The sequence below is a fragment of the Mauremys reevesii genome, linkage group 7 (assembly GCF_016161935.1).
Source record: "Mauremys reevesii isolate NIE-2019 linkage group 7, ASM1616193v1, whole genome shotgun sequence".
NCBI classification, from domain to species: domain Eukaryota; kingdom Metazoa; phylum Chordata; order Testudines; family Geoemydidae; genus Mauremys; species Mauremys reevesii.
In genome coordinates this window covers 83714477-83737485 of record NC_052629.1, presented here as the reverse complement: position 1 = coordinate 83737485, position 23009 = coordinate 83714477, and the positions used below count along the sequence as shown (strand labels likewise).

Sequence of the window (23009 nt, the reverse complement as noted above, 5' to 3'; positions counted from 1 at the left end):
TGCTACTATGGAGTCTGATGACACCTGGATTCTGGGGGTCAGCTGGCACTGCTCTGCCCAGTATGCCCTTAGGTGGGGAACCTGAGGTACCCAGGGTGCAGGCATAGCCCAACAGACGATGCTAAACAAAGATTCTGATTCGAGTGTGTGGAGTACATCTGCACCCAAGACTGGAACATGTATATCTGGACAATACAGCTCTAAAGAACCCCAATTACTGTAAGATAAAGAACTATTTGTTTGTCTACATCATTTCACTGTTCACAAAGTACCATTCCCTGTTCCCATCCCTAATATGGTGCCAGTTGAGCACATGCATACATGCATTACTGGACAGGGAAGGACTTAATCATGTGCTGCTCAACAGGGCCCTTCTCTCCTCCTCCCCCTCCCATCCCTTCAGAACATGAGTGATGTTAACAAAGGCCTACAACACTTACCTTTCTAACAAAAGTTTTCCTGTTATAACCAGAGGAAAATCTGCTAAATCTAATAGGTTTGTATTTTGAAAATGGTTTTTGTCCACTGTTGCAATCGCCTTGGCCATCTAAATGGATTTCAACCCTTCAAGATTATTCTTAACAGAAAATAAAACTGTGAGCTTAAGCAGAGAATGACACTGGCTGTGATTTTTTCATGTAATCCCTGAAAGCAAACACATCACACATAGCACAGTGGCACCCAAAGATCAGCCTTATATTGGGCTATAGGAGCAAAGGTAGCATTTCAAACAAAATTAAGTACAGCAAAAAATGACCTTTATGGAAAAAATCTTCATTCCTGCATGTTCCCAAAAAGAGAGGGCAGGAGCTCTTATTTAAAAGACACAGGATTATATACAAACTTGAGTAGTGGGGGGGAAAGGCTGAATGAAAAGCAATGAGGATTTCAAGAAATAGGAGCCTTTCTGGAGATCTGTGAGCGCTCCATATTAAACACAACAAATTAACATGGTACCTAATGCAGCCTGCCTCCATACAGGGCAATCTGTATCTGGCTGTGCATTCAAACACAGATTGGTTTCCACAAGCATCACTCAACACATTGTTTTTATTGATTTATTTTGCTATCTTCCTGCTGCAGTGATAGGGTGACAAGAAACCACCTTGTGGGTATCCTAATACATCTAATGGCAACATACTTTCAGGTGGAGTATAAACGATAATAAATCTTTCCAGTCACAAGGAAAGAGAAACTATAAGGCACGTTAATTTTGAAGACTAAAATCTTAATTGAGGAATATAGGCTTTGTCATAATGGATCGGACTATTGGTCCATTTGATACAGTATGCTGCCTCCAGTTGTGGTTGCTAACAGATGACTTAAAAGAAGACAAAACAAAACCAGCAAAAATGTGCCTACCCAATTGTACAATGACTTAGATTGGGAGGGAAGAGATTGATGAGCACTACATGATCAGAAAGCAGTTTACACACTGAAGCATTAGAACTGACTGTTTCTTTCCTAAGCATGATATGATTTGTTCTTAAACTTCTCTAGCATTTTTAAAAAAAAACAACAACAACAATAACAAAACCATGCAGCTATAATATAATCTGTAGCAGTGATGGCTATAGTGTGAAGCACCTTTTATGTTCTAAATTTCCTTCTTCATGGGATATTACGTCATGTAACTTTCCCTTGAATAAAAAGGAGAAATCAATGAATATTTAAAACTGCCATTAATTTGGATTGTCCCTTTAATATAGTCACAAGTCTGTGCTGAACCAACAGGTAGTGGTGGTACGTGCCAAGTATGACTGATAAGAATCCAAGGATCCTTTTACCTAGAATTCCTCCAGCTATCTCATTTCTGTCTTCTCCTCCATGCATCCCATTAGCAAACAAACCAGACATGTTGCCAGAACAAAATTTGGCTTCCGAGATACCCTCCTAGAACATGGAAGTGATTCCCTTGAATTAATGGAAATCGTTCCATTTCAAACCAGTGACTTTTTAAGTGACTTTAGTAGTGAAAGCTGCCACATTAGCAGCCCTGGAGACTGAACACCCCTATTTACTCCCAGAATAGATACAGGAGGAGCTATAATACTGAAGTTTCCAATGAATATCAACTTAACAACATGCCTCAAACTTTTCCCACCCCAGAGGGAGCATCTGTAAAGGTAAGAGGTCAGTTCATTCTCCGTGCACCTTTCAGTTCTTGGCTTTTGTTCCTCATCTTGGTCTGTGCCCCCAAAGGGTTTGATTCTGTCTTTATGCATATAGGTGTCTTATCATTCTCATATATACATATATATTTTATATGTAATATAAAAGATGGGAGCTAACCAATATGAATGCAAGAGGAGACATAAGGGAATACTGCCCTTTGTGTAAAGCAGGATCACCACTATGACCTAGTAAATTATTTGCTATCTTTGCTTCCTGTAAGCAGAGCCAGGATGAGCTCTACCCTGACATCTGGTGGTGAGCTGTGGAAAAGGACTTCAGGGGCTGATCTCATTTGCATGGACACACCCACCCTGCCTAACATGAGGGACTGCCTGCCCAAATGGTCACTTTGGCTGCTGTGGGTTCCCCAGTGTTTCTGTTATTGGAGCAGGAAGAATAGTGTTGTTACCCTGATTATATGAATCCAGGACTGTGGAACTGTTTTATGACAGAGGGACTCGCCATCAACTACGTAGCACTCCATAGACAAGGGATATGGGTTCCACAACCCAGTGAACTGAGAGGCAGGCAGGCAGGCAGGCAGGCAGGCAGGCAGGCAGGCAGGCAGGCAGGCAGGCAGGCAGGCAGGCAGGCAGGCAGGCAGGCAGGCAGGCAGGCAGGCAGGCAGGCAGGCAGGCAGGCAGGCAGGCAGGCAGGCAGGCAGGCAGGCAGGCAGGCAGGCAGGCATTCATTGGTGTCTGGTGAGAGGTTCCTTTTGAGGGCCTGAAACATCAACTGCATCCCCTCCCCTCTGGAATATCAGAGCTAATGTTGATTCCATTAGGAGTCTAGCTATAGGCTGCTGAGCTGAATTCACTTGGAGCCAATACTGCACCAGCACTGAGGCTCCCCTACTACAAGCTGGAATCACTAAAGAGCTGAAATCACTGAGTGCTGTGTTAAGTAGTTGGGGGCCTGAAGATATATTGCTCAGTGGCTGGTGAAGCAGAACAGTTTGTGGGATGGCTGGTGGAGCGGCTAGCAGAGCAGTTTGCAGGATGGCTAGTGGAGCAGAGCGGCTGGCAGAGTGGCTTATGGGATGGCTGATGGAGTGGAGCAGAGTGGAGCAGTTCGTGGGACGGCTGGAACGGCTCACGGGACGGCTGGTGGAACGGAGCAGCTGGCAGAATGGCTCACAGTGAAGGCTGCAGCAGAACCCCACAGAGAGGTGGGGCAGTCAGCCTCAGACCACGTAAGGTGCCCCTTAATACTCTTGCCCCTCTTCACCCCCCATTTCCACCCAGACTGGGAGGTAAAACTCTGCAGATAAACTTTCGAACTCTGGGGCTGCACTGACCAGGGACAGAGACTTTTGGGTTGTTGGACTCTTGGGACTTTGAGGGATTTTTGGGTTGCTGGACTTAAAACCCTGAGGGGAAAAGGACACTGCCAAACTTACTTGGAGGTGGGTCTTTTGCTCATGGTTTGTTATGAATCCTGTTTGTGGTGTTTCCCCAACATAATGCCACATTGTTTCCTTCCTTTATTAAAAGGATTTGCTACACTCAGTCCCCCTGCTTGTGAGAGGGGAAGTATTGCCTCTTAGAGGTGCCCGGGGGATGGTATGTAATTGTCCCAGGTCACTGGGTGGGGGCTCAAGCAGGTTTTGCATTGTGTTATTGAAACAGAACTCCTAGATCCTGAATCTGGCCCTTGTTGCTGCCAACTCAGATGGGCAGAAGGGTTACACTTAGTAATTTTGGTCCTGATAGTACTTTAAAAGGTATGATCCTTTTTTTTCATGCACATAAAATAAATATAGGACCATATCTGACATTTAAACTTCACTCCTGCAAAACTCACTAATGTTGGTGTTGGTTGCATTCACAAACTGGGGGGTATATATGCCAGTACTGAAAGACCTGCAGCCTTCTCACAAGACACACAAAATAACTTAAAGTGGAGATTGCAAAAATTCAGGAGATTCTATTTCAAAGATGCTAGGGCCTGTCCCCTCTCCCCCCCCACACACACAAATAAAAAAATGAAACTCACTAACAGGATTCCTGATGCCTGAAAATTTATAAGTCCATAAGCCAAAAAGAGAAATTAAACAGGCTTGGCTGCTCCATAATGGTATATTATGGGTTTGTAACAAGGTTCATAGGTATTAAAAGTTAATGGTATAAATTGGTTATTTTAAAGTTAATCTTGATTTGTTTCCAAGATTCTGCATATCAAAGGTTGTACTTGAATGTCCATTACTTTGGCTCAGAAAGAAATATTTCTGCATGGCTGCATGTATTGTTTGGAATGGAATCAGTTTTCATCAGTGGAAGAAGGACAGGTTGTTATTTAGGGTCACATGGCTATCCAGGGTGGTGCAAATAGGGAAATTAAAAGATGCAGCCAAGATAACTTATTTGATAGGTTATTTTGGGAAGAAGGATGAGAGTATGTTCCTGGATAAAGTAGGAGGTTTTTGGAATATGTTGACTTATTAGCTGGTAGAGTTAAATTTTCCATTTGATAATTTGATGTTTCTGACTGGCAGTTAATTTATTGGCATATTTGTATTTAATGCTGCTGAGTAGTTGTCATTAGTGGAGGTTTAATTATTGTTATCATGCTCAGAGCTTCTGTATGGTTGTTCTTATCCCAAATAAGATAATCATACTTCCTCATCTGTTAATGAAATTTTGGAGTATATCTTATTAACTTCTCATGGTCATGGTTTACTTTGTGCAATTCATTCAGCTTGGTAATGAAACTAGACAGGTCAGTGTAACTCTGTTTATAATCTGCACACCTATTCTTTTCTTGTGCACTAGCACAATGCCGTTCTTGGTTTCCAAAATTGCAAAGGAATATTTAAATTTAAAAATACCTCTTTGTATTTAAATTAAAACTTTTAAAAATTCATGGACACATCTATTACTAGATTTCATAATATGTTAAGTGTTTTGCACATTATTTTGGGTGTTAATTCTGTCTAGATAGTGCATGCTGCCTTGCCCTTACTAGAATATCAGAGCATCACACAAGTAAATGACGATCCCTTGATGTCTCTTTAACATCTACTAAAAGCTGTTGGCAGAACTATAGTAGAATATGGGATCTTCAATGTCCTCTTGTGTTTAATCATAATAAGAATGTGGTGGCCTTACCTACATATAAGGTGTATTTTGGGGGGGTCGGGTGTGGGGGGGTTAATAACTACCTTACAGGGATGTTAGGCTTAACCTACTGATATTTGCAAAGTGCTTATAAATTTTCAGAAGGGCATTATACACATGCAAATTGGTATTTTATAGTAAAAATAGATATTACTCTGCTTTCTTACATGGCTGCAATATTCTAGTTTTAAAAGGGGCTTGTCCAGAGCATATATTATATATTTTAACTACTCACTGTACTGAGACTAATTGTAAACCTTGTATGTAATTTTTTATTCTGTGCTTAGTGGGCCCAATCCTATTTCCATTGAAGTTAATGTAAGTTTCAGTATGGTGGCTTACGTAATGAAGAGGCTCTCTGTGCAGGAGCATATGAGCCATGAGGGCACTGAAGCAGCAGGCAGAGTCTGAATGTTTACCTAGGGTACGTCTACACTACGGGATTATTCCGATTTTACATAAACCGGTTTAGTAAAACAGATTGTATAAAATCGAGTGCACGCGGCCACACTAAGCACATTAATTCGGCGGTGTGCATCCACGGTCCGAGGCTAGCATCGATTTCTGGAGCGTTGCACTGTGGGTAGCTATTCCGTAGCTATCCCATAGTTCCCGCAGTCTCCCCCGCCCCTTGGAATTCTGGGTTGAGATCCCAGTGCCTGATGGGGCAAAAATCATTGTCACGGGTGGTTCTGGGTAAATGGCGTCAGTCACTCCTTCCTCTGGGAAAGCAACGGCAGAGAATCATTTTGTGCCCTTTTTCCCTGGATTGCCCTGGCAGATGCCATTAGCATGGCAACCACGGAGCCTGTTTTGCCTTTTGTCACTGTCACCATATGTGTACTAGATGCCGCTGACAGAGGCGATTCAGCAGCACTACACAGCAGCATTCATTTGCTTTTACATGATAGCAGAGATGGTTATCAGCCGTTCTGTACCATCTACCATGCCATTGTAAATTGGCAATGAGATGACGGTTACCAGTCCTTCTGTGCTGTACCATCTGCTGCTGTCATAGGTGCCCCTGGCTGAGATCGGTCGGGGGTGCAAAAGACAAAAATGGGAATGACTCCCTGAGTCAATCCCTCCTTTATGGTATCTAAAAATAGAATCAGTCCTGCCTAGAATATGGGGCAAGTGTACTAGAGAACCAGTGTATCAGAGAACCAGAGAGCACAGCTGCTCCATGTCAGATCCCGCAGAAATGACGAGCTGTGTGCCATTCACAGGGGGTGCCCCTGCAACAACCCCACCTGTTGCTTCCCTCCTCCCCCAGCCTTCCTGGGCTACCATTGCAGTGTCCCCCCATTTGTGTGATGAAGTAATAAAGAATGCAGGAATAAGAAACAGTGACTTGTTAGTGAGATAAAATGAGGGGAAGGCAGCCTCCAGCTGCTATGATAGTCCAGACAGGACATTAAGCAGTGTGGGGGAGAGGAGCCCACCATCCCCACTGCTATGATAGTCCAGGCAGAACAGAATCTTTTCTTTACACATGAAGGCGGGGGCTGATGGAGCTCAGCCCCCTGTTGCTATGATGAAGACGGTTACCAGCCGTTCTGTACCATCTACTGGGAAGTAGTAGCACTCATGGGCTGATGATGAGGACGGATACCAGTCCTTCTGTACTATACCATCTGCCACAAGGCTGATGATGACAATGGATATCAGTCATATTGTACCATCAGCCACCAAGGAGGAGGGGCGAGGATGCTACAGTTCAGTGCCGCAGCATTGCGTCTACCAGCAGCATTCAGTAGACATAGGGTGACATTTAAAAGAGTCAAGAGACTATTTATTTTTTTCCCTTTTCCTTCTAGGTGTGGGGGGGTGGGTAAATTGACGAGCTATGCCCTGAACCACCGCGGACAATGTGTTTGACCCTACAGGCATTGGGAGCTCAGCCAAGAATGCAAATGCTTTTCGGAGACTGCAGGAACTGTGGGATAGCTTGAGTCCTCAGTCCCCCCTCCCTCCCTCCATGAGCATCCTTTTGATTTTTTGGCTTTCTGTTACGCTTATCACGCAGCAGTGTGCTGAGTCCCTGCTGTGCCCTCTGTCTGGAGATTTTTTTTAAATGCTTTGGAATTTCGTCATCTGTAACAGAGCTCTGATAGAACACATTTGTCTGCCCATACAGCGATCACATCCGTACAGTCCATGCTGGAGCTCTTTTTGGATTTGGGACTGCATCGCCACCCATGCAGATCAGAGCTCCATGCTGGGCAAGCCGGAAATGATATTCAAAAGTTCGCGGGGCTTTTCCTGTCTACCTGGCCACTGCATCCAAGTTCTGATTGCTATCCAGAGCGGTCAGTGGTGCACTGTGGGATACCGCCCGGAGGCCAATACCATCGATTGCGGCCACACTAACCCTAATCCGATATGGTAATACCGATATTAGCGCTACTCCTCTCGTTGGGGAGGAGTACAGAAACTGGGTTAAAGAGCCCTTTATATCGATATAAAGGGCCTCTTAGGGTACGTCCAGACTACCCGCCGAATCGGCGGGTAGCGATCGATTTTGCGGGGATCGATATATCACATCTCATCTAGACGCAATATATCGATCCCCGAACGCGCTCCCGTCGACTCCGGAACTCCACCAGAGCGAGTGGCAGTAGCGGAGTCAACGGGGGAGCCGCGGACGTCGATCCCAAGTGGTGAGGACGGGAGGTAAGTCGGGATAAGATACTTCGACTTCAGCTACGGTATTCCTGTAGCTGAAGTTGCGTATCTTACGTCGACACTGCCCCCCAGTGTGGACCAGGCCTTAGTGTGGACGGGTGTGGTGTTAAATCAGTTTAATGCTGCTAAAACCGTTTTAAACGCGTAGTGTAGACCAGGCCCTACTCTGTATCCAGCCACTGGATGGTAACACTTCGTTTCATTTCTCTTCTATTCTCATGTAGTTGCCCTGTGCAAAGACCATTTACTAGGTCTTTATGATGGTTGAGAACTTCACCTTTTGTGCCTGGAAGTGGTCTGGTTCAGCTGAAGCTCTGACAACATATTTAGACTGATGTATGTACTGAAATGTGTTTCTTTTCCCTATATTTTCTGTTGTGACATTTATTATCTATTGATTTGAACAGCTCATGAGAAACTGAAGGAGTTAAAACTGGGCTTTCTCTACATTGTTTTTAACATCACTATACAGGAAAATTCTACCCAGTTTAATCTATTTATGTTTCAAAATAAAGCAAGTAGGCAAAAATTGATGAAACAATGAGAAATATGACTTGACAAAATAGTAAAAAACATAAATCTGCCCAGCCACCTAAAAGGCCCGATCTTCTGATAAATATGGAACAAATCTACTCCAGAAATCAAAGTATCTGAATATATAAACAAATAGCAAATTAAAGTATTATATTAAATAAGTGAGGTTACGGATATACTTATTCCTATACATCAATTTCTTCTATTTTTAAAAGCACCAGAGAATCAGCCAGGATGCTTGGGTGGCTATAAAAGGGTTAAATAATATCTCCAGTGAAGACAATGACTATGCTGTGCCAGTTGCTCATGCTTCAGAACAGCTTATTCTGCAGCATAAGCACCAAGTGTACTCCGCTGCTCACACTCAGTACGTGCTGTGATGACTAACAACGTTCCTACATCTCTAGTGTAGGCAGTAACCATTTTGTGCCAGGCCACACACTCATTAGATAACTAGCAGCAAGCCATAGCTGCTGAACACATGATGACTGACTGCTGCAGTACTTGAAAGATGTAATCCTCCTTCTTCCTGGCATTTTTTAAAATGTAGATGTCCAAATTCCAGAAAAATATCTTGCCCATCTAACTAGAACCAAACCTCCTGTTGCATCTCAATATGCAGGCATGAAATTAAATACACTATTAAAGAATGTTTCTAGGAGCTGTGCAGCAGCTATATATCACAGTGATATAAACATCACTAAATACATTTTAATATTGTTCAGAACAACAAACTAACAAAAGCAAAGAGTATTTAAACAAATATTCGAGGACAGGTTCTCACATCAAACACCACCTTCATAATTGTGCCCTAGCTGGCAGTTTAATTAGGTCATTATTAAGAGACTGTCCTCTCTCTGACTGCACCTTTTCTCCCTGCCTCACAGATGGGGAGTTGAAGATCAGCTGCCTCTACAGCAATGTAGAGCAAGAGCAAGGTGAGGTAGAAACGTGGAGTCCCCTTCCAGGCTCAGGAGCAATCTTTTAAGGCAGTTTCCTGGGAGAAGCAGCAGATGGGAAAAGGCCAGGTAGCATGGCTCTATTGGACACTGGCTGTCAGGGAGGAGAAAAAGGGGGCAGATCTAGTATGGAGGAACAGGGCATCTCTGTGGATAGCCATTTGCCAGTAACTCAGTCTGCAGTCTGGCTGCAAACACCTGTGTATACAATGGAATTGCAGGAGCCAACCATCCCTTTCATTAAAAGACCTGGGAAAACTGCAAGGAGAGTCTGTTTTCCTCCCCTGCCCCTCTCAAGCTGTACCCCATGGATTTTTTTCCCCTATCAGAAGGGGCAATTTCCACCCCTCCTATGAACTTTTAGCAATGCCATGTGTATACTGAAATCTTCAAATATTTAACTACAAAAAGGAGCTGCATAAATCAGTTCATATACAAATATCCAGCCATGAGAAAAATGCTTGAAGTAACCAGCAGTGGGCATGAATAAAAACCCCCTCTGAAGATATCATAAAGCTGCGGCTGCTGTGTTGGGGAAGATGCAGATTGCTGCACTTGCACTACCTCTCATTCAGCAGAATCCGTAATAAGGGGGCATTGTGTGTGCAAGTGTACAGCCAGGTTTTCTGAACCTGCTTGTACTTTGAGATTAAACTCTCACCATCTCTCCACCATTTTCGGTTATATACTTAGGCATATGTAGCAACACTTCCATTTATCCACACTGAGGTGCAGATTTCTGCTGAAAGATTATTGCAGCTCACAATGGGCTAACGTAATCAGTTGTCTGCTTTAATTTTTTTTAATGTGTTTAATTTTGTATTTGTAGCCCTTGAAACTGCAGTCCTCTACTTATCTGTTGAGGTGGGAATGTGCAAGCAATGTAAAATTCCAGAAAGGTAACATTAAAAAGAGAGTCCTTGTTTTGTTGGTAAATTATATGTTTGGTGCAGAAAATAATTTTTTATTAATTCTCCCCTCTAAGGAAAAAAAACAAAACTAGGGCTGTCAATGACAGTTAACTCCAGTGATTTACTCAAAACAATTAGCTAGATTAAAAAATTAATTGCAGTTTTAATCACACTGTTAAACAATAATAGAATACCAAATTAAATTCATTACAAATATTTTGCATGTTTTTCTATATTTTTAAATATATTGATATCAGTTATGACACAGAATATAACGTGTACAGTGCTCACTTTATTATTTTTATTAAATATTTGCACTGTAAAAAAGATGAAAGAAATTATATTTTGCAATTCACCTCACACAAGTACTGTACTGCAATATCTTTATTGTTAAAGTCCAACTTACAAATGTAGAATTATATTTTTTTACATAACTGCACTCAAACAAAACAATGTAAAATTTTAGAGCCTACAAGTCCACTCAGTTCTACTTCTTGTTCAGCCAATCTCTTAGACAAACAAGTTTGTTTACATTTACGGGCGATAATGCTGCCTGCTTCTAATTTACGTCACTTGAAAGTGAGAACAAGCATTCACATAGCACTGTTGTAGCCAGAGTTGCAAGGTATTTCCCTGCCAGATAAGCTAAACATTTGTATCCTCCTTCATGCTTCAATTTGTAGATTGTACTACTTTTTGTTTCTTTTTTACAGTGCAAAATACTTGTAATCAAAAATAATATAAAGTAAGCACTGTACACGTTGTATTCTGTGTTGTATTTGAAATCAATACATTTGAAAATGTAGAAAAACATGCATAAATATTTATAATAAATTTAATTTGGTATTGTTTAACATTGTGATTAAAACTGCAATTAATCGCAATTAACTTTTAAATCTCGCAATTAATTGCAATTCCTTTTTTAATCATGTGTGTGTGATTATAGACACTAAGCCCCGCCTAACTGCTGCATAATTCTGAAAAGTATACTAGGCTTCAGATACTGAAGGACTCATTTAGGCCCTAATCTTGCAAACACTTATGCAAGTGTTTTGACATTAGTGTTAATTAATTTTATTACAAAACACTGTATCAATCCCTTTATTCCCTTCATATGTAGGGACCTAATTTGTTGTCTTTGCTCAGGAAAAATTCCTATGAGGATGTCTGCTCTCAGTTATTTGTATTACAGTAGCACCTAAGGACCCCAACCAAACCTGGGACCCATTATGTTAGGCAATGTACGAACAGAATAAGAAAGACGTTGCTCTGAGCAGCTTGGTCTAAATAGACCAAACAAAGGGCTTGGGGTGGGAGAAGGATATATCATACAAGTACAGTGGAAAATGTTATGGGGGGGGGGGTGTTAGCAAATGTCATGATAGTTCCATTAAAAAAAACAAAATTATTAAAATACTTTGAATGGGGTTTTCTTGGGAGAGAATTAGGTGAAAAGAGAAATGTAAGGTACAGTGGATATTAAAGTAAGATGGTAAAGAAGAAGGGGAACACAGAGGGAAGGTGGAGTGAGGATGAAGTGAAGGATAGGCAGAAGGGCTTCTGAAAATGATCCGGGGGTTATAGTGGATCACAAATTGAATGAGTCAACAATGGGATACAGTTGCAAAACAGGCTGATATCCTGCTTTACTCAGCACTGGTGAGGCCTCAGCTAGAGTAATGTGTCTGGTTTTGGATGCCACACTTTTAAGAAAGATGTAGACAAACTGGAGAGAGTCCAGAGGAGAGCCACAAAAATGATAAAGGATTAGAAAACCTGACTTGAAAAAACTGAGGAGGGGACATAGAAGTCTTCAAATATGTTAAGGGCTGTTATAAAGAAGATGGTGGATCAATGGTTCTATACATCCACTTAAAGTCTGACTAGAAGTAACCAGCATAATCTGCAGCAAAGGAGATTTAGGGTAGATATTAGGAAAAAAAACTTTCTAACTACAGGAATAGTTAAGTACTGGCATAGGCTTCCAAGGGAGGTTGTGGAATCCCTGTCATTGGAGGTTTTTAAGAACAGGTTGGAGAAACACCTGTCAAGGATGGTCTATACTTGGTCCTGCCTGAATGCAGGGGGGCAGGCTAGATGACCTCTTGAGGTCCCTTCCAGTCCTACATTCCTATGATTTTCTGACTGTCAGAGTAGGAGCGAGCAGCTAGTCAGAGGGGAGAAAATGTCTTGAGCTGTTAATGCACAAAAAAATATTTGGATGCTGCTGACATCATCAGAGTTCAGGGGTCCTGGAACAATTTGTATAGTGGGAGTGCTGAGATCCATTGAACCAAACTGTAAACCCTGTATATAATGGAAACTACTTCAAACCAGGGGTGCAGCAGCCCCTAGTTCCAGCACCTATTTCAGAGTCTGCAAGTGATTAACTTTATTGTTCTGACTGGTTCTTTCTAGCTGTTTTTGTCACTGAGCTAATGTGGCGGGAGTGGAGAGAGGGGTGGGGCCACATGAGTCTTGGGGCCCTCCACTATCCAATTCTGATTCTGAGGATACTGTGGAAGGGTAAACAGAACTGGGTTTCTGCTTCCCCCTGCTCCATTGGTATAGCTGTATCTGCTTCAGCATGAATGCTCTCCTACTAAGATTGATTTATATGTGAAGGCTGAACTGAATTGTTGATGCAAAAGAGACATGTCTCGATAACGATTGGCCCCTAATGTCAACATTGCAAAAGTAACCATCACATCTGGCACCTATTTGGATCTTTGCTGGCAGTGTCACTGACCAGGCCAATGAAGAAAACCATACGAATTGCACTTGCCTCAAAATATGGTCTTTGTCCGTGCTGAAGTATGTTGAAGGCACATTGTGGGAGAAATGTATGCTACTGCAGAATGTGCAGGAGCAGGATATGGCACTAAATTGCTTTTACCAGGCCCAATCTTGCAGTCCTTAATTAATTGAGTCTTCCACCCACTTGAAGCAGGTAACTAAACTTGTAAACTAATGATTTTAATAAATATTAAATTGGATATACATAGCTAAAAGAAAGTAACTGACCCAGGATTTCACTGGCAATATTTCTGATCCTGCAGACACTTAAACTCTTTGTGCAGTTGAATACTCCCGCTGAACTGAGTAGGAGTACTCAACTGCATGAAGTTACACTCATGCACAGTTACATGCATGATTGAAACCTAAATCTTAATACCATGTTCAACATGCTGCATCATTTGATATAGGCTTGAGCTTACTATCTCTGCTTCCAAAACTTCTGTTGAAGTTAGTGGAGCATCTGGATGCTTATGGATTTCAGACTTGTGCCAAACAAATTTAAGGTGCATTGATATTTAGGAACATTAACAAAAGTGTAGTCAGTGCTCAAACATTTTTTCCATTCCTTTATAATGGAAGTTTTGCCTAAGCATAGCCTACAGGTGCTGGCATTTGTTTGGAGAATTTTTGAATGACTTTCGGTTACTCCACAGCCTGAATGGCATGTTGACAAACTCCAAGAAATTGCTTCATTTGTTATGATGAAAGGACAAAAGGATATGTTGGGTGTCTCATTAGTTATCTAATGTTCATGTGGCCTGCCAAGCTAAATACAGAGAGTTAGGACAAAATCAGGAGCACTTTCTAGTCACTTAAAGTAATTAGCAACAAAGAGTCCTGTGGCACCTTATAGACTAACAGACGTATTGGAACATAAGCTTTCGTTGGTGAATACCCACTTTGTTGGATGCATCCGACAAAGTAAGCGTATGCTCCAATACATCTGTTAGTCTCTAAGGTGCCACAGGACTCTGTTGCTTTTTACAGATCCAGACTAACATAGCTACTCCTCTGATACTTAAAGTCATTAGTTGAACATGTGTTTCTCCTAAATGTTGTTCATGGTCTTAAAAATATTGTGTTTTATTTTGGAAGATGTCTTTATTGTTTAACTTCATAGAAAGGATTACTACTTAGTATTGTCATTGAAGCAAAGGTAACACTTGCATTAACAAAATAGGAGGACTCTGCATAGGTTCAGTGGTTCATTTTTTAAAATATTAAACATACTTTGGAAACTTGAATGATCAATATTTTATTGCATGCTTATTTCATTTTAAATTTCTGCATGCTTTTAAACTAGCTTCAAGCTAGTTAGGTTGTATCATCTGCTTGCCAACCAAAGAAGAGAATCATGAACAAAAATACCTTACATCAAGGAGAGCCTGTACGAATTGCCACTTGTTTTTAACAGTTGTTAAAGCCAGCATAATGAGCTACTGGTGCTTTTTCTATTAAGGAAGTTGTGGAGAAACAATTTAAATGTGATATTGAATATTTAGGTGCATGCTATCTGATATTAGAATTAAACCAGAACAGTAAGAGACTGAAAGTACCAAATAATGAAGTCCTAATTGACCACAGGTCAAAGACAGCTCATGAAGATTTTATAAGCAGACTCTTCAAATTTTGCTCACAGGTCCTAAATTAACATGGAGAGACCACCCTCTAGTGGCCAGATAGAGTATTTCACTCTCCGGTCACTTATTTCTATGCTTTACAGGAAGAAAAATTATGCATGCTGCAGCCCAATATCTGGAAGTGTTTGTAATAAGCATGAAATTGAATTGAAGTGAGATAAGGTAGGCCTTTTCTCACTTAACACCGTCGCCACTCGTGGGGATAGCTTTCACTTAGCTTTGCTTATGCTAAATGTGAGTTTTCCCAAGATGAGGCAGAGGCAGTGAGACACCAGGTCCCCTTGTGCAATCCTGGTGCTTCGTTTTTTTTATGTGAAATAACCTTTACATATCCAAAAAAGAAAAGCATTTAGTTAACTATGTTCCAACTCTTTCCAGCAGCAGATTCTTTAAGTTTTTTCATGAGTTAGTCAAGATGTCTATGGAAAAAAATTTTAACCAAAGGGTATTGCCTTTGCTAGTTGGTTATCAAAATTCCCCTTGAGGAAAAAATTCCATTTAATATAAAATACGTATCTGGAATAATTTGATTTCACTGTATCTCTCATACCTCTCCTTTTGAGAGAATAAAGAACACCATACATTTTGCCTCTTGGATACCTAATTATCCTGTTCATGCTTACATTTGTTCTTCCTGTCTGGAGTTCCAGCACTGTTTGGTCTATTTATTTCTTGGCACATCTCTGCTTCAGGGACAGATGATAATAGCTTATTCTGTTCCGTGTGTCTTTCACCTCTGAACACTTATTTTTATATGCTATCAACTGATGTCAACCATAATGGGATTAATATATATAAAATGCATAGTCTCCCTAGTAAATGTTAAAATGTTGCCTAAACACTAACACGGGTAGATTCCATTCTGCACATCATTTAAGGCGATTTGGTGTTTCCAAACACTGCACCAGTGCGATTCGTTCAATGGAATGTGCTAACGAACGGGGTAGATACTAGAATAAAAGCGGTGTGTTTTCAGTAATATGGATGTGTAAAGTATTTAAAACCAATTCTTAAAGAGCATGCAGTTAAATCAGTGAAGCTGGGATTTAGATGGACAATGTCGTCTTTCTCGGGCAACGTGGTGAAATCCAAAGTACAACTGGATCTAGGATTTAGCTTTCACTTTTTTTTAATGGAATTCTGAAGATTATTTTCCACTAGTTCAAATACTTCTTGCCTGCATTAGTCTCCCTGCCTAAGTCGCTTGTGCGCTGTGGAAGTCGATTGCTTTTCCACCCTTCCCTCATTGCACAGGCATCTGGCCATGAGGTTCTTGGTCTTGCACAATACGCTTCCTTTTTCTTCCTGTTTTATATGGTGCTTCGGTGTTTTTATCGGGGTTAAAAATAACGTACGCTGTCTTTCTGCCTACCCTTTTCAAAAGAGTAGATCAATTTAGGGCCCGCTCCCTGCAATCTTTACTCGCCGGAGCAATTGCTGCTGCACCGGGGCCTCGTTCCAGTGAAACCATGTCGGGAAATAAATCCGTGGGGTGTATTTTGTGTATGTTGGAGCCAGCTCTGAGTGCCACCATTATGAACAATTCTGTATTCTCTTTTCTATTAAAAAAACAAGTCAGCGTTCTTTCAGTGAAATCAAGCGTCAGGGAGCAAACCCCGGCAGTAAAACATCAAAGGGAAGAGTGTGGGGGGAAGATCTGTGTGTGTCTGGGTATCGAACGGAATACACCGTGTTTCCTTGCTGGGGACAAAGTCCTGCAATGAAGAGAAGAGGCCGGGTGAAAGGCTCTGGGGGGGCATGTGTCATACACCCCTCTCTGTTAATTGACCCCTCGGAGCGTGGCTGAGAGCTGGATCTCAGTGGGTTAAAATGGGGCACCCCTTAGCCTTTTTTGCCTTTACCCCGTGTCCTATCCCGCTTTGCTGCCCAGGAGGCAGGTGCGGGGCAGAGCCAGGGCTCACGCCGCAGGGAACGGGTGCTAGGGCGGGGGATGCCCAACAGCGAGCAGCTGCAGAAAGTCCTCCCGTGCTGGACGGGGCTGAGCCCCGGGGATCGGGCGAGGCGTAAGGCTGCCTGGCCCGGGCGGCCGCTGCCGGCGCAGGTGGCTGCCGGTGCCCGTCCCCACCCCGCGCAAAGCTCAGCGAGTCGCTGCGCGGAGGCGTCTGAGCGCCCGAAAAGCCGGGCGGGAGGGGAGGGCAGAAGGGGGGAGGCGGCGGGCGCATGCGCTCCGCCTGGCCGTGCCATATTGGAATGAGGCGGCGAGCGGAGCGCCGGAGAGCCCGAGCCCCGGCAGCTAGCGGCGCAGGGCTGGAAAAACTCGCCGCAGGTAAGGCGGGCGCCGGCCGAGCCCCCCCGCGGGCGGAGCGGGGCCGGCCGCAGCTGCTGGGCGCGTTTTGCCGGCCGCTTGCGGGCCCCGCCGGCTTTTTCTCGCCTCCCGAAGTTTTGCTGCGGGAGGCGGCCAGGCAGGGCGGCAGGCTCAGCGCAGGGTGGAGGGAGCGGCGAGCGCGGCTCCCGGAGAGATGCGCGGGCTGGAGGGGCCGCTGCGGATGCGCCAGCCCCGCGCGCAGCGGGCGGCCCCGCAACTCCCCGCAAAAGTCGCCGCGCGCACGGGCGCGCCGGCCGCAGGGGAGGGGGACTGGGGAGCCGGCTGCCGCTCCACGGGAGGCGACCGGCTGCGCGCCCCTTGGCGAAGGGAGACCGCGCCGCGGGGGCGGCTGCCGCTTGCCAAAGTTCCCCCCGGGGGCAGGGGCTGTGCTCGTTCTCTGCCCCGGCCTCGCGCGGGGAGCCTTCCACGCGGGGCTGGGTCTCTCAGCTGCTGCTCGGCCACTTCCCTAAAGCCCTGGCCCTATTTCTGCTCTGCAGACTGGGGGGCGCGAGAAGGCTGGCGGGGGGGGTCAATCCCGCTGGAGGTAATTCCTCCCCCACCCAACTTTGTGCGGCGGTGTGTTTTTAGTTCAGCCTGAACTCAGGTAGTTTGTCCCCCTCCTGCTCATTCCAAATAATTAAGTTAGGTAATTAAAAACGTGAGCTGTCCTAGTTGTCCCACTCCCCCCCCCCCGACAAAATGGCGTGTGGAAGGGGCTCTTTAAACGCGGGGATATTTTGGATACCCCACCCCACCCCCTGAAGAACAGCAGTGCAATATGCCGTGGGGCCGCGCTGTCCAGGTGTCTTCCAGTCGGCTAGTGCATCCCTCCCGGGCTGAGACGAGTTCCACGGGCATCAGTGGGCACTGCCCCATTCCGTGAATTGGCCTTTAAATCACTGACACGGAGGTCATTGCTTTTATTCTGTGGCGAGAGCGGCAGAAGCCACATCTGCAGATTCCAGTTGTTTTGGTAAATGTTGTTTCAATTGCAGAGTTGTATGAGGCCTCCCCTCCCCCCAGAATGTAGGAACTGCTGGCAGCTCCCTCAGGACTTTGCACTGTGTTTAAAAACAATACTGTTCTTACTGCCTTCCCATTTTATATTTTGCTGTGTCTCCCCAGCCCCCTTTTCTTTCACTAACGGGATGTGCTCAAGAAAACAGGATCTTTGTTTCTTTAGGAGTTCATCTGCCTTGGTAGCTTATTCTACCCCTGAAGTGGTAAATCCTCCATTTGTGATACAAGCAGTTGGTTGCTGTGGAGATTATGATGCCATAGGACTCGAACTTCACTTTAGGGGAATAAGATAGAGGGACAACAACAGTAAACTGCAGAGGAGAGGAGAAAATGTGACACAAGCACAATTGTTCCTAAATGGGAAAGATTCTGAAAGTTTTCCATAGACATCAGCAGCTCTTATCCCCCTCTCCGTGCCCCTCCCTCCCCAAATTCTTGGCTGGAGTATGGGAAGGAGTCTAGGGTGGAAATAGGGTAAGGAAAAGAAAAACAAGCTGGCAGTTACTGTGAGTTTCTAACAAGGTGGGCTATTAATATCCCACAAGGCCTTCCTTTAGACTACATAATAGTCTAGGGTGATGGCTGTTTAATGGTCCCAGGTGGGCTTTAGTGGAATGATTACATGTACTTTGGAGAAACTTGTTGCCATCATAAAAGATGATTAAAAACAGTAACATTCATGTCTGATAGTTACCCACTTTGTATTACCCACTTTGACAGTAGAATTCTAATGTAAGATGTTTTAGTGGTTTTTGTAGTGAAGAAAAAAGGCCTACATTGCTACTTCTCTTATGTCAGTTCCCTCCAGGGAGCTTGTTGCTGTCAGTAGCCTGGGAGGTTACCATAGTGAACATTTTAGTAATCCAGAATGTAAGGTGTATGATTCTGAAATCACTGGAAAAACTAAGATCTATCTTCAAATTATAAAGATAGCTTTGTATTGCAACATACAGTAGATTTCTGGTGAATGTGGATTAGTTGGTTAGCAGTTGCCTTCTAATGACAAAGAATAAAAGTTTGTAAACTCTCCAAAAGCAGGGAATATCATTTATTGCTTGTATAGCACCTAGTACAATGGAGCCCTGACTTAGTTAAGGCCTATAGTGTTACTGCAATATAATCATTGATTTACTTTACTTCAAAGAATGTAAAATGGCAGTAAGCTAGTAAATTGTGAATATTTTGAGGGATTCACTTACAGTTGGTGTTCTAGCCATAATCTTTACAATTTAAAATGTTAAATATGCATTATAAAATGATCTGCTACAGAAACACATCTGTTTGCCTCTTTCCTTAATTCCAGTTTGCTTAGGTTTTGCAAAATAATTCTATTTTGCTGTGATTGGTTTCTTGCCACTCTGGTTGGACGATGAGAATGTGATCTGTCTCTTCCAGCACCATTATTAGTGGAGTACTAGAAGAGATACTTGAATGAGTTATGGAACAACTTAGGCTTCAGTGGTTGTAAAACTGAAAGAGCTCACCTCAAACACCTTTTATGGTTTGTTTTACTTTAAAATGAAAGGGTGGGGAGAAGGCAGTTTACTAATTTTTAGTTTACTTTTTTGTGGAGTGACTTAATTTCACTTGGCAGAACAGTGAAGTGTTCCATGGCCCTAAAGCTGGTGCACAGATTTCACCACAGGAAAAATACTGCACAGAATAAATAACAGAGCTAGAGCGACTGACTTAGTAATTATTGATCCATCACTTTTATGCTTCTTCATTGACTTCCTACTGTTGAATTACCTTATCTGATTCTTTAACTGAACAATTGTTTAGTAGACTGCTGATTTTACAGCATGGGGAAAATAGTGTGTAAGGAAACAAGCTAGCACCTGACAGTAATCTTGGTTTGATGCTCTGATTTTTATATTCTCTGCACCTTTTCGGTGCCTTGCATCTGAGGTTTTCAAAGGGCTTTACAAAGAATTGATCCTCTCAATTGTTACCAATCAAGGATTTTGTTAATATTTTACAGATAGTTTTTGGTGGTGATGTGTTCCTCAGCAAACCAGGGGCAGATCTAAGAATAGCACCCTGTCCTTTTGATTTTCAGTCCCTGTGCCCTTCCATACACTCCTCTTCCAAATCCATACTGTTCCACTCTTGCAAGTCACTTGTAACTTCACAGCACTGCTTCTGTTTACTAAGTTCTGCCATAGTAACATGCTGCTATGATGCGGACATTGATACTGTCACCTCTGGTAGCTAGACATAAGTAACCAGACTTAAAGTAATGCAGCCCAAAGGATTGGGAGCTTATTTACATGAGCATGTTCTTACTGAAGTGAGTTAATTAAACTTACTAAAATGTGCTGTAAATGCAGGAAAAATTGAACATGGGGAAAATATTATGTGAGGTCATATTAGAAGTTCCTTCTCGCACATCTAAACATCAATCTTACTATGTAACTGAAATTCTTGTCATATGTGATCTTCCTGTATGAGTTAACACTGCTAACTATAATTTTAACACTACAGAAGAATAGGTAGATTGTCTTGTTATCCTTCAAGTTTATTGTTTACAACCTGAAAAGGGAAATGACCACTAGGTAGTTTTTTCTTTTCAGGCGCATATTTTCATAGTAAGATAACGTAAATTAATTATGTACGATACAGAGGCTCTTACCTGTCATGTGTCTTCTGTTACAAGCATGCATTTAATAAGAGAAGTTAAAATTACAGATTTTTATGGGTTATGAGGACGTGAAGAGTTTAGACACTGTACATCTAATGTAGCTATGTGGAATAGCAAACAGGGATACTACTTGATGTCTAATGGATTTTAAATATTTGCCTGGTTGTTGTTTGGAGCAGTAGCATGTTTCTGTGCTAGACTGGTGGTGGACTTCAGTTTCTTCTGTTTATTTTGTTTTTCCCCCAGTGCTGCTGGAATATGGTTGTAAAGTTAGAGAGGGACTCGACTAGTTTTAGGCCCCTAATTTAGATGTGATAGGCTTTTGTTTGTTTTCAAGGGTTTTTACAAAATACAATAGATCTTAATCTAAACAAGCTTTAAGTAAAAACATACATGTTCCTGACTCTTTCTGAAGACCAGCATTGTGTTAATAGATAGGATCCTGAAAGTGAAACTCATTAGTCCACTTTTTCCAAACTGAGTAAAGGTGAAAAGAAAATTAAATTTAAAAAATGATAATCTTTAATAATCTCATTTTAGTAACACAAGCAAAGATGTGCTTTTAAAACTGAGTTTCATATGACTGACGACTTAACAATCCGTAAAATACTCATATTTTCACTAATATGAGACAAATATTATAAAAATGTACAAAAGAGGTATCAAAGTGTAACTTCCATGCTTTACTACTAAGTGAGCAATGTGGATTCCAACAGCACAAAATATATAAAGTCTCTACTGTTCACTTCGCATTAAAATGGTGTGTAAGATGCATTTTGGTCCATAAAACTGTCAGCCAAATCCAGCAAAAGGGAGGGAAAGTCAATGCACTTGCAGAGCAAAAGAGAAATCAATGTTCTCAAAGCACTTTTTTTTTAAAACAAGCTTAACTTGTGATGAGTGAGGTCATAGTTCTAAAACTTACTCTGAAGCTTGCAAACAAATATCCCTCCTGAAGTACATGACATTGAGTACTTAATATGGCATAATTTATGGGAACCCATTATTTAAAAAGTGACACTTTTTTAGACAGTGTGATCTGAGTATAGGTCAGAACCAGAATCTCCTGAATTTTAATTTCACCTCTAGCAATGACTCTCTATGTGGCACTGTGAAGCTTCTTATTTCCTGTCTGTTTCAACATATGTAATATTAGGGCTATGCTCATATGATTGTGTGGATTAGTGTTTATAAAACACTTTGAAGATGTAAAGTGCAGTATAAGTGCTAAGCGGTGGTAGCTTTATACTTAACTATTTATTTTTTTCACTACTGAAGTAACACCTAGAGTCACCAATCAGGATTGAAGGGCACTGTGCTAGGCACGGTACAGACAAAACTTAAAAAATAGTCCCTGCAAAGAGTGACTGGCAATGTGACTGTTAGTATACAGCAACAAGAGAGCATGATCAAGGCTTGCAAGAATTGAATCTTTCTAAAGTGTACTTTGAAAAACACTAAGATTTCAGCTTTCTCAAGCCTTATGTATTTATTGATAATAAACATAGCTGTGTGTACGGCCGCTAACTTTCTGCTGCAGTGAGTACTGTTGGTATGTAGTGCAATGACTGCAAATCAGCTTTTGAGGGATACCTTCCTCTTAGGCTAAAAAGGAGGTCCCTAAATTTTCATTCTTTAACAAAAATTTCTTATTGTAACTGCCAACTTTCGGCACAAATAACCCTGGTAAATTAACCTGGTTGCAGCTAATTGGTTATTAACACTATAACTAGCAACTGACTAGTATAAATCTTAACAATTTGTGGGGGTTAAATGGACCATAAGCAGTCCTTTGCTCTCTGTTTGGGTCACCCTGGGCAAGAACTTGCTGGTATTCACAATCACTGTTAGTACTACTGCGCCTCTTCATTTATAGTGGTTTGGTTTATTTGCCATTACATTTTTAGGACATTCTTTTTCATTACAGAAACAACCTCCTTTCTTCAGAGACATCAGTTAGAAGTGATTTTCCTTTATAAGAAAGAGATGAATCTGATGTTATCTGGAAAGGATGTGGCTATCAAACCAACTTTATATTCTGTATGTGCGCAGATGAAAGGTAGAGAAGAGAGATCTTGGCTTTTAGAACTAAATCCTATGCAGTGCTGAGCATTCTCATCTCTCATTTTAGTTGATAGGAATTGAGGGCTCTCAGTGTGCCTCAAGAGCACCTATCTTGGAGGATTGGGTCTTCGGTGTG

The 23009-nt window shown here is 42.3% G+C and overlaps 1 protein-coding gene across 3 annotated transcripts in view; it reads left to right on the top strand.

Annotated features, from left to right (window-relative positions):
- SFMBT1 (Scm like with four mbt domains 1) overlaps positions 1 to 23009 on the top strand; it is a 285061-nt gene that overhangs the window by 130843 nt on the left and 131209 nt on the right. Inside the window, exon 1 of one of the 3 annotated variants that reach the window (XM_039482043.1) lies at positions 16994 to 17109. The exons of 1 other annotated variant lie outside the window; for it this stretch is intronic. The gene's annotated coding sequence lies outside the window, so the exon portion shown is untranslated. Of the gene's footprint in view, positions 1 to 16993; positions 17110 to 18075; positions 18122 to 23009 lie in introns of those variants that run through there. One more of the 3 variants, XM_039482045.1, reaches the window with a different exon arrangement.